General features: G+C 45.6%; 1 long non-coding RNA gene across 1 annotated transcript in view; it reads right to left on the bottom strand.

The window, feature by feature from the left end:
- Positions 1 to 4,451: 4,451 nt before the first annotated feature.
- LOC144755194 (uncharacterized) overlaps positions 4,452 to 12,560 on the bottom strand; it is an 84,016-nt gene continuing 75,907 nt past the window's right edge. Inside the window, exon 3 of the long non-coding RNA XR_013594851.1 lies at positions 4,452 to 4,504. This is a non-coding gene — a long non-coding RNA (uncharacterized LOC144755194). The remainder of the gene's footprint in view (positions 4,505 to 12,560) is intronic.

Here is a 12,560-nt window from a genome sequence, read left to right as displayed (position 1 = left end):
CCCCTCCCTCCGACAAATTACTGTAACATTGTTTTTTTTTTCCTGTGTTTTACTGTGCTCTTGTAACAGGTGTAATTTGTAACTTAATGATCCTCATGTAAAGCGCTCCGATACCTCCGGGTCTAGCCAGCGCGATATAAAACTCTTCAAATAAATAAAATAAGTCAGAAAACCAAGAATACTCTGGAGGAGTCTGCCTCCATAGACGTCGAAGAGTGCTACGGACCAACCATAGACCATAACTCATAAGCTCCAGAAGAGAGCCACGCCAACCTTGCGGTTCTCACCAGAGGGGATGTACTACAACAGTAGGAAGAGTGAAAAAGGAAGGTACCTACAGTATGAACTAAAGGACAATAATCCAGAGGAACAGAAAAAACATTTTAAGAACAGTCCGCATGACCCTTTGAAGCTTCCTGTGCAAGTAAGAGCGGCTATACAACAGCCAACAAATACCCCACATAGGGTATGTCTTATCCCCATAAAAAGCCTTAAGACTAGCTCGTAGACAGAGGACTCAAAATGAAATGCAGAAACACAGTCTAGCTGTACCATATAGGGACAAAAACGTCTGATTAGCCGTACAGTCTGTCCAAGCAATAACGTCTTGAACCCATAGACGGATACCAGAAAAAAACAGTGACAACACTGCATTCAAAGTAAAAGTCCGCAACAAGGACTAAAAACCACAGGATTTATGGAAACCCAGACATGAGACGCTGGAACACTGAATCACCATGGCTGTCATAAAGGGAAACCCCATCAAAGGGCAAATCCCGAAGTCGCTCCTGAATATTCGCAGGAAAACTGCCACCCCGCCGCCAGGCATGGCGGCGCAGAGCAACTGACCTGGTCATAGCCAGAGCCACAGCCAAATGGAAAACTGTGCCAATTCTCGGCCATCATGAAGCAGCCAATCCAGGTCAGCCCAAGAGCCCTCCAGAAAAGATGGAGGAGACGCTCAACCGAGTCCCAAAGGGCAAAAGTAGCCTGTGCAAACACACATGATGTGTTCAAAGACCAAAGGCCGAACTGGTGAACGCAAAGACATGGCAGCCACACGCCTCCAACCAGCGAGACTCCGGAGTGGGAGGAAGTACCAGAGGAGGGGAGGAAGATAGGGAGACAGAGGCTGCCTGGACTACCAGCCTTTGAGCCCTAGGATGGAGGGACAAACAGTCAGGGTCATCTGGAGCAGGGCAATGACTATGTGCAATAGCATGACCCACAGGGTCTCCCGATGAGGGTCTCGCCCAAGACCCAAGAAGAATGTAATTTAATACTCACCAAAAGGCAACAAGGGCTCCATGTCGCCCAGGTAGAGTAGATCCAACAAGGGATCAGAAGGCAGAGAGACTGAGGGAGACTGCATCTGTAAGATATCCGCAACTTTGCGAACCATTCTCGCAAACGCTGCACCAGCCTCCTTGGCCATTCTAGGTGGCGACAATAAGCCATCTGTAGGGGACGGTTGTAGGCTAACCCGTCCACGAAAAGGCAAATGCTCTGCAGCCAGAGGATGACCAAAAGTCTGCCAGTGCCCCATGGGCACCTGCTCCGAGGAGCATCAAAACAACCATGGGGGAGGTGAAACCTCAGGGGTCTCATCCTCCTCTACCAACAGAGGAACAGAAGGGGACAGCACAGGCGTCGACCGACGTCAAGACGGCGTTGCATCAATGACCACCAAAGAAGACTCGTCCACCTGACGACAGAGCGGCGTGGACTCTACCTCCACCAAGATGGGAAACTGCAGGGAGGAACGGCGTCTACTGTGAGTCGAGCTCCGCGCTGCAGCCGCACCGGCCCAAGCGCAGGGAGCCTCCCAAGGCTGTGCAGTGGCTCCACAGGAGAGCGAGACGTCCGACTAGGATGCCCCTCTGCGACGTGTCCTGTTGAATGTATGTATGTATACACTGTAACCCTGCGGGCATCCTGGCGCTGAAACACGGTAACAAGTAGGAGAGTGAGCTGCAAGGAGCTGATCTGCCGGCTACACTCTGGGGAAAAGCCAGGTCTTAACTTTCTTCGGAAATGACAAAAGATCCTGTATCTGCCTTAATTCCAGGGACACCGGAACAGGAGCCTGGGTACTCGATCGGCTCAAGGGAAAAACCCCGACAGCGAATTCCCGACCTGAGCCCCTTCCCCCCTCTGTGGGGCCCGAAGGCGCACCAGGGAGAGGAGGTGACCCAAAGATGGCCTATAAAGCCCTAGAATAGGCTTCCATCTGGAATCTAGATGCCCAACACCGGGAAATGATGGGTAGGTGGGGGTCGACTCCTGGGGGCCCGTGTCCGGTGAAGACCGCGAGTAGCGGGCCCGGTGTTACATTTAAGGGAGGTCGACGACCTCCGTGACTTTTTCCTGTGCTTACCTGCAGCAGGCGAGTGACGCCAGCAGGAACGACTCTGTGACCTGTCCCGAACAGAAGCCCCAGCTCGAGAGGGAGACCGGGGACGTGAGGACCCCGGTCGGGACATTCGGGCGGACAGCAACTTCATCCGACGTTCCTGCAGTTACTTCGGTTTCAGCTGCCAGCAGGCGTCGCACTCCTTGGAGTCGTGGTGCTCTCCCAAGCACCACATGCAGATCTCATGTGGATCTGTCGCCGACATGTGGAGTGTACAGGTCTCACACGACTTGAAACCCTTAGGCATCGCACACTGTTCCAGGACGCTAAAAGGAGTCAATAAGGCCGGAAAACTAAAACAGGCCAGAGAAACTGCTTCTCCTAGATTCGCGTTGGGACACGGAAAACAAGGAAAACAGATGTCAGCACGCCCGGAGGGACTTATATGGCTCCATTGACGTTATATCCTAGGACAAAGTCAGGACGGAGCCATGCGATGCCATCCCCCAGCACACAGAGGTACTGCTGAAAATTCTCCGGATCCAGTCTGACGCCTAGGGATATTCTAGGTTAAGGAATCTGCAGCTAGATGTCTCTATCAGATCTATACCTATACGATTACGTTCTGGTAAAACAAGCTGCTTTACACTCCTCCTGGTCTAAGCCTGAGGGCTGCTCTCCACAGCTACCACTTAGAGAGCTTTCTAAGGTTGTCTAAGACCACTAAAATGACCATAAGGGTTGTCTGGATTAGTGCAAGGTGCCCACTTACATACGTGTACACCATATACTAAGCCAGCTTCTCACAATGCCCTTTGCAGAAAAAAAATATATGGGGGAAAAACCTATGTCAAGTACTCCAATAGATAAAAGAAAACACTTAGCATTCTAGGGGAAAGGGAGTAGCAGTCAAGGGGTTAATAATGGCCCACTTAGGGTGTTGTGTGGTGGGATGGGAGGGAGAAGATTCCAAGTGCCCAATGTAAAGAACCAACCGATTCCATTACATTTGTTGTAAAATCACAAAGAGGACTGATGCGATCTTCACTACCTTCAGGAAGGCTCTGCCTTTGTTGCATGTCACTGACACAAAAAGGTGGATTTTCTTTCGAAGTAAAGAAACCACCTCAAAAGGGTGGAGAGACCTTTTAGGAAGTTAGGGAAGATTAGGATAGGTTCTCCCATAACGTGAAACTTTAAAACAAAAAATACACATCTGCCCATGAGCATGTAAACAGAGCCAAAGTAAAGGAGTGGTGTGTCTTGAAAAACAGGAAAGGAAAATGCGCTTCTTTTTATGTACAACCCTAGTAGAAATAGTAATCCCTGTTCAACAAAAGAATATATGTAGAAAGAGCCCCACGGAATACGGTTAAGCCCATCCTGGCTTTTAGCAGCCAGCATGAACCCAATGATGAAGCATGTCACTAGTAGAGCGATTGAGCGTTGTAGATAAAAAGGAAAGCCTTTTCTTCCCCTGCATTTCAAGACACCCCATTTGTTACTTCGGCTCTGTGGGTTTACTTGTGCGTGGGTAGACAGATTTTTTTTATTATCCTTGAGATGTAGTAGGATACTTGAGCTGTTTTGAGGAGGCATCTGCAAGAGCTCTCAAGTACGTAAGACATTCTCAGGAAATTAACTTTCTCCATTCGTTTTTTTTCTTGCTTTTGAAGCATTTGTTACTAACAGTAGATCACGATTCATGATTGGGGAGCTGTAGAGATGGTTACTTGGCTTTTTAGGAAATGTTCTAAGCACAGGGGGATATGTGGACTTGGTTGCAAGCTGGAAATGAGTTGCTTAATTGGTGCCATTTGCTGGCGAATCCTTTCATAATTGCTTGTGAGTAGGCCATGGTCAATAAGTGGTATTTGATCAAACGAGAAGGGAAGTGAAGCGGTCCGTCTAATCCAGAGTTGTATCAGATAACATTACCTGCCTCTCTGCTGGTGCTCACTTCCAAATGTTGCACCTGACAATACCGTCATTTGTAAAAACTTCAGTCTTAAAGAAGCTTTGTTTTTACAAATTAAATGATTAGCCGCAATGGGATGAAAGTTAGCAAACAGTGATAAATAAAATTGCCTATACTCACAGCAGCCGTATCATCTGTTAAGCTTTCACCTTTTACATTTTCCAATGATTTACCTGAAAAGAAAAGAGACTATTAACATCTTTTTCAGAGTACAAAGGGAAGTGTTGATAACCTCTCCCGTTTTTGCATAGCTGGTATATAATCAATCTTTTTCTAATTGTTCAGTGTTTTTGCAATGTATGCAATTCAGAAAAAGTTGCATATAAATGAACACACAATCAAGCTAACTTCACTTTGCAAGTACATTGAGACTACAAAGGAAATGTAACTATTTCGAAACACCACAATTTCAGCAGGTAGGTTTTGATCCTTATAGCTCAAAGGTGCCTTATCCCAAAAATCTTTTTTTAGACCTCAAAATGAAAAGTTAGCTTCCTAGCAGATATATATGAATGTTTAACTGTATTCTCCATCTGCAGACATAAGACATCATAATAGCTGTCCCTGAAGCCTCAAGACTCGTTCTACTTCTAGCTGAAACCTTGGGGTCAGATGTCCTGACTGGTAAATGCCACCATGTTCGTCCACACATCTCATTCCCCCTGTCAAAGACCTGCAACTACCTCCTCTCTGCCAAACTCCTTCCTCTTGCCTCATTACTCTCCAAGTAATGGAGGTCACCTTCTCCTGCTCCCTTCCCAGTAGAAGTCTGCCATTACTTCTAACTTGCAACCTCATCCTCAAGCATAGGAAGTCTCAGTCATCCTTACCCTTTGCCACTAGAAATCTACAGAGCTGTACCTCGTCCCTGCTGCCTACTTCTCTCCTCCACCCACAATAAACGCTGTAGTTGCCAGACCTCTGCTGCCCCCTTCATGCCTCTCCAGTCAAGATCAGAAGCTCTCTCCTCGACTGACCAGAGGCTTTCGCCTTCCTGCACCCCTCACTGCAGGGAGTACTTACCTCAACTGCTGCCAACTCTCCTCTTAACTGCTGGGACGCTACTCTAGGCTGATTCCCTGCTACTCATTTTCCCCCCTTTGTCAGAGGCTCCGCTGCAACCTACCTTAACAGGGAGCTGCCTATTCAACCCCTGCAAGGCAGCAGACCAGTTTCAAACAGATACATTTTTTTCGTTTCTATTTAAATGTACATAAATGTGCTGGGGTGTATTCCTACAGCCCAATAACGTCGGAGTGAGTCTGTAAAGGACTGTGGGCATTCAGATATCATGGGTAAAGTTATCAACCATCAGTACATATTTGAATATAAATAGTCCCATTCAAACTCATCTTTACATTCTTAGAGTGTAGGAGTAGTACCTGCGCTATGTATGTACAGTACGCTGAATCACCCATCTAATGTTATCTTCTGCTCTCTTACTAAGGTTTCTTGAAAGTGTCAGCATGTTAAACAAGAGTGGCTCTCCTTTAGGTGTTCAAGCAACAGTCTGGTTGCTTACTAACTTGCATGATGTTAATAGGAACATGCTTTAACAATTTACATATGGTTGCAGAATTATTAGAAGAAAATATATTGCTTACCTGCCATCCTAGTTCTCAATCAGGAGTATTCCCTCTGAACTTTAGAATATCTACTCCAATATGGTATGCCAGGAAACCTTTTTACACAATGTACTTTACATATGAAATAAGCATCAAATATGGGACAATGTTTTCTCATTTTCATTTTCAATAAAAAAAAAATAATGCTAGGAGCCTAAGCAGTCATACATGTACATAAGATTCAACGCAACATTAGTTTTAACACTTGTAAACAAAAAAATAAAGTAACAAGCATTTACAATGCAACAGTCTCGCCTTTGCAAAAGTTCGAGCTATTGGCAATGTAAATGACACATTTTTTATTTATGCGTTGGTTTTGAAAACAGATAAATACATGGCATTGTCATTTACAATGCCAATAGCTTAATCTCTCGCAAATGCGAGACCTATTGCATTTGCACCTACGCACAGAGCCACACACACACACGCACAGAGCCACACACACACACAAACATAGATGTGGTGGTGGTGAATGTGGTGGTGATGAATGTGGTGGTGGTGAATGTGGTGGTGGTGAATGTGGTGGTGGTGAATGTGGTGGTGGTGAATGTGGTGGTGGTGAATGTGGTGGTGGTGAATGTGGTGGTGGTGAATGTGGTGGATGTAGTGGTGGTGGTGGATGTAGTGGTGGTGGTGGATGTAGTGGTGGTGGTGGATGTAGTGGTGGTGGTGGATGTGATGGTGGTGGATGTGATGGTGGTGGATGTGATGGTGGTGGATGTGATGGTGGTGGATGTGATGGTGGTGGATGTGATGGTGGTGGATGTGATGGTGGTGGATGTGATGGTGGTGGAGGATGTGATGGTGGTGGAGGATGTGATGGTGGTGGAGGATGTGGTGGTGGAGGATGTGGTGGTAGAGGATGTGGTGGTGGAGGATGTGGTGGAGGAGGATGTGGTGGTGGTGACTGCGAGCAGCCATGTCCGCCGCAAGATATCAATGTTCTGACGCCCATTGCTGATTGCACCAAACTCACTTCGCCATTTCTCAGTTGAGCAGCAGGCTATTAGCTAATGTACCGGTGGGCAGGGTCGCAACCAGCAATGTACGCCTATAGTTAATGTACATTTTGACCAAAATTGAACTAAGCCCCGTCCTTTTCAGACTGGGGGCGTGTTTTTTTGATTGACTGAAGACGTCACAGAGAGAAAGCACCGAAAAAACACGCCCCCAATCCGAAAAAGACGGGGCTTAAATTGACAGACATACGCGTGTGTGTGTGTGCATGCGTGTGCGTTTATTAGCGTGGGTTTCTGTGTGAACGCATGTATGTCTGTGTGTTAGTGTGCGCGTGTCTGCCCATCTGTTTATTTATTTAATGCATTTTCATATAGCGCGCTGTGCTCGCGTGATTTGCAAGCAGCATCTGCAGCCATGGTGGTCACTCGAGTAGCCAGTTTAGTGGTGGTTAAGTGTGCGGCGACCACGGTTCCCACAACTTCACGTAAGTTGTGATGTCCGGTTTCTTACAACCCCTTCCACTCTAGTGGCTTTTGTGACCGCCTTAGAGGTCACAGGGGCAGGAGGGTCTGGCGCTTAAGGGAGTTTTAGTGATGGAAACTCTCTTCACTTGCAGCCACGGTTGTTCAGGTATATTTGAAGATTTAATAAAAGTTAGTGAGACGCAGTTCTGGGAGCAGGGTTGGGTAAAGTTGTGGACTAACAGGCGTGGGGAGAGGGGGGGGGGGTGATGGCTTCCGCTTTCGGTGTCTTTGCATGTGTATGGTGCCGGCTACATTCAAACATCCGAATATGTCTGTGTTGTAGAAAGCATACCTCTCTAGGCAGCATTATAATAAATAGGTGAAAAAAATGTGTTAAGTCTCATCTTTATCCAAGTAGGATCACAGAATTATTTTTGCCTCAAATTCACGGAGGTCCTTTCTGTTGGAGAACGGTCCAGATAAAAATACATCGGAGAATAGGTTTAATTAAAAGGCTCGTCCATGGAAAAAGCTTACAGTTCTCGCCTTTCTTGACCAAGAAATGCGCACAAGTAAAGTTGCTTTGCATGAAAAATGTCGCAGATAGGATTTGATCATAGGACGGAGTTAGCTGTGAGAAGAGAATCCGGAGTTCTCAGGGAAGTGCAAGTCTTCTTGTAGCTGGGGAGGCAGAGCAGGGGTGCTCTTTCCCTAGACATGGAAGGACATTTAAATTACATGCATGGTGAAAAGAAATATGTCAGATACATTTTTTCTGTAAGTAGTAACAGCCGCCATGAATTTCAATGAATCACATCTGAAGGCCAGATTTAATGAAATAAAGGAGAGAAACTGTACCGTCTCGACTCAATATGCTTGCCAGCCTCTGACTATAGACAATTGCTACGCCTTTACCAATTATAGGCATATGCTGATTATAACGAAAGGTGAGTTCAGGATATTAAGTCCCACATGGAGCGGTAGGTTTCCACAGGAACATGAAAATGGGATGCGGTCTGTTTGAGGTGACTAATAAGGGAACAGTTCTTCACAACTATGACAGCAATAGGAGAGGTTTTACCATTCATAACAGCCATCCTGCCACTACGTGGTGGTCACAAGAGCCTTGAAGAGACTATCTGTGCCCCATTTTAAAACAAAACACTACATGACAAACTGCAAATTTCGCTGCAGTTTTCATTCCAGTCCCCGGGTTCACACTATTACTTGGATGATTCTAGACCATGCATCCCATTCCTTTGTCAAACAAAGCCAGGATCATGTCCTTGGATTTCGGAGTTCCGTTTATATTGATTTATGAACCTCTGCCTCAGTTCCAATCTAAACTCCATTCCTTGATTCTCTTCATGTGCAATCAGGCTTCTTTAGTTCTTCCTTATCCAAGTCGGAGTGCAGGTAGAGCTCTAATTACAGTCACCCGATAATTGCTTTCACCTGGCTCTCAACCTGTGCACTTTTGTTTCACCCCTGAGCAGCAAGCAGTGTCTATGTGTATGTATTAGTACTGAGAACCTGACCTGACTTGTAGCTGTTTCATGTACAATTCCTTGTTTGTGTACAATTTAAACATTTCAGGATTCCTTCCTTTTTCAGTACCAGTCTTGATGCTATAGCGCCTTTCTCCCAGTTCTCTGATATTGTAGGTAACTATGTCGCTTACTGCAAAGTTCCCAGGTTATGTCCGTATACTTCGGGTCCTTTTTAGGTCAAGCCTAGAGCAGCGCATGCGCTGCTTGTTAGGTCGAGCCTAGAGCAGCGCATGCGCAGCTGCTCGATCTTTATTAAAGGACAAAAAAAAGTGTTACCTACCAGAGTTTAACTGGCCTGAAGCATGAGTGCATGTGTGCGTGCCATTTGTCTCCTCCGTCATGGGTCATTAAGTTGCTTTCCCCTCTGCCTCCGTCCGATCACTTTAACTTTCACTTTCGTGGCTTGGCTTCACTTTCGTGGCTTGGCTGCACTTTCGTGGCTTGGCTGGCTTGTTTTATTTAAACTAACTGCAGACCTACGAAAATTCGCCATTTAAAATTAACAGCACAAGCGCACAGTCAACAATGGCCCCTGCAGCGTCTCCGGCCGCATTTTAGGTTTCAGCTAGGCACCCTCTTTCACTTTAACAAGGGCTCACAGTCAACAATGCTCCACCCCCCTCCCGCACCACCCCAAGGCGCCACGCTGTAAACATCTTAACTATCATTAAAATGAGTTCCCAGTCTCCCATGGATTGATTCCTATGTAAACATTGCAGGCGTTGTACGTGGTGATGTGCACTGTGACTACCCTTCCGCCCCTCTCCTCCCGATCAATTAAATGCTTCCAGCCCTTTTCACAAACATTACTTCCCACAAGTATCTCATCAAGAATCCTAACTGCTCTCCCCCAACCTCCAAGTTGGAGTATTCTACAAAGAAAGCAGCAGATTTCGCTATATTCTTTGACAAAAAAGTGAAATCACTTGTGGATCAGATCGTTCATCCTACCCCTCCAGAGGAGCGCAAATCCTTAGCCATTTGGCAGAACTTTGACCACATCCCTGAAGATGCCGTCCTCAATTGCATCCTCAAAACAAAGCCCTCCAACCATTCTCTTGACCCCATCCCTAGTGCCATTGACTTCTATACCCATTCTCTTTCCTATTGGACCACTCTGGTCAACCTCTCCCTCTGTCAAGGCTCCCTTCCGGTCTCCTTCAAAACTGGGCAGGTCACACTTCTGCTTAAAAAACCCACTGCTGATGCGAATGACCTCAACAACTTCCTCCCCATCACTAACCTACCCTTTCTTGCAAAGATCACAGAAAGATGTGTAGCGAAAAAAAATCTCTCGTCATATCAAGGAAAATTATCTTTTTGACAATTTTCAGTCAGGCTTCATCCAAAACTGCAGCACTGAAACAGCCCTGCTGCAAGTGATTGATGACGCGATGCGGATACTCTATTTGGGGGGGTTTGTCTTCTAATTTTCCTTGACCTTTCTGCAGCATTTGACACTGTCAATCACAACAGAGAATGGGCATGGAGGGCAATGTGCTTAAATGGTTTGCTTCTTTCCTCTCTGATAGATCCCAAATTATCAAAATATCGAACAGTCTTTCATCTCCTTTGGCAGTAGGTCAAGGTGTTCCTCAAGGCTCTATACTTGCACCCACATTGTTCAATCTCTATTTAGAACCACTGGGAAATCTCCTAAGTAAATCCGGGATCCACTATCATCTCTATGCAGACGACACTCAAATCTACCTCAAGGTTGCCTCCAATCACTATCTCGCCATCCTAAGCTCTACTCTAGACTCCATTCAAAACTGGATGTCAACTCATCAACTGATTCTGAATCCCTCCAAAACTGAATTCCTCCTCCTCACTTTCTCCTCCCCTGGTTCAATCATGGATGGATCAGATGAATCTACTTAACAATAAACCCATCATTGTCGACAGCGCAAAATCCCTCGGTGTCATACTCGACAAAAAACTCAATCTAATCTCCCACATCAATTCCATTGCAAAGTCTGCTCGATACCAACTGCGCCTTCTTTGGGGGATTCGTCGCTCCGTCCCGGAGCAAGACCTTAAAACCCTGGTCCAATCGCTGGTCCTCTCCAGACTGGACGACTGCAATTCTCTTCTTACTGGCCTCTCCAAATCCCACCTGTCCCCCCTTAAATCTGTTCTCCATTCAGCAGCTCGTTTCATTTATGGGGCCAAAGAAGCAACCACATCACACCCATGTTATCCACCCTCTGCTGGCTTCCCATCAAGACAAAATCTATCTACAAGACTGCCTGTATCTCCCACAAAGCCTTGAACTCCTCTCCTCGCTACCTGGTGAATAATGAAACTCTCCGGAGGCTCTAGATCATCGTGTAATGCGGAAAATTTACTGCTTGAACCTCCCACTTTCAAGAAGGAAAGATCGATGGCCCAATCCTTTTCAGGCAACACAGTGAGAATCTGGAACTCACTTCCGCCTCAGCTCCGGACCACCACCTCCTCCCAGGCCTTCAAAACTGACCTCAAAGGTCTCCTCCTTCAAAGACACTTCCAAATTTAATTCACACCCTCTTATTATCTGAAGGAAGACCTTCCATTATAGAAAATTCTATTCTCCATGACTATGGAAGTGCCTTTCCAGTGTGTTCTTGTGGTTTGAGTGTCTGCCATTTATTGCATTATTATCCTTCTACCTGTGTTTGGTACTCTTTTGTAACATGCACACTTCACTTTTCTCTTGTAACAGACGGTTTGCTACCTCTTAGATTGTTTTCTTTAGATACTTGCACACGTGCCACCATTGCCTACGTAACGTTTGTTCTTGTGTTTGAGTGTCTGCAATTTATTGCAGTATTATACCTCTACTTGTACTTTGTACACTTTTGTAACTTGCACACGTCACTTTTTCCTCCTGTAATGTACAGTTTGCTACCGCTTGTATTTTGTTTGCTCACAATTGTCACTTTTGCCTCATGTAACTTAACGTTTGCTTTTGCAATTTGTTCACTTGTAATTTTCTTCTCATGTATCATTACTGTTCCTATTAAGAAGCGCTCTGACACCTTCGGGTAAAGTCCGCGCTATATAAAAAACGCATAAAATAAAATAAATAAAACTTTAAAAAATGGCGTCATTCGTAAAACACACAGCCTTTGACTATGTACAAAATGGAATAAATGAACAGTGTTATCTCAGCTGGTTAGAATTCACACTATGCTTTCAAACAGCTTGCTTTGCGGCCTCCTTTAACACTGTTGATTGTGTGTAACATGCCTGTATCCAACAACAAAACAATCTTTAAATAAAACCAGTCTCTTCTGTGCTGGAAAACTAGGGGTGCTCAGCACTGGATAAAGATAACAGCATGCGAACTGAGCGAAATAAATATTCAATTATATGCAGAACTCAGTACATCATTCCAAGGAATGCTCTTCTGAGCCCTCCTAGGACACTGAATGTTCACAGAATACCAATAACATTGTTTGGCACATGAGCACAACTGAACGTCAAAAAAAGAGAAACATTTCAGTAATGACTTTGCAGCAGCACCAGTTCAGCTGGGCCTTTTGTCGGTTCACTGCATTCAGTGCTGCCCAGGACAGCTTGAGGATAATAAATTTGTGTATCAAAATATATTTAGCTGTTCCCTTGTGCCGGCGTGGTACACGACAA

This window comes from Lissotriton helveticus, chromosome 5_1, assembly GCF_964261635.1.
Source record: "Lissotriton helveticus chromosome 5_1, aLisHel1.1, whole genome shotgun sequence".
NCBI classification, from domain to species: domain Eukaryota; kingdom Metazoa; phylum Chordata; class Amphibia; order Caudata; family Salamandridae; genus Lissotriton; species Lissotriton helveticus.
Note: the sequence above shows the minus strand (reverse complement) of the source record. Positions and strands in the feature narration are given on the sequence as shown.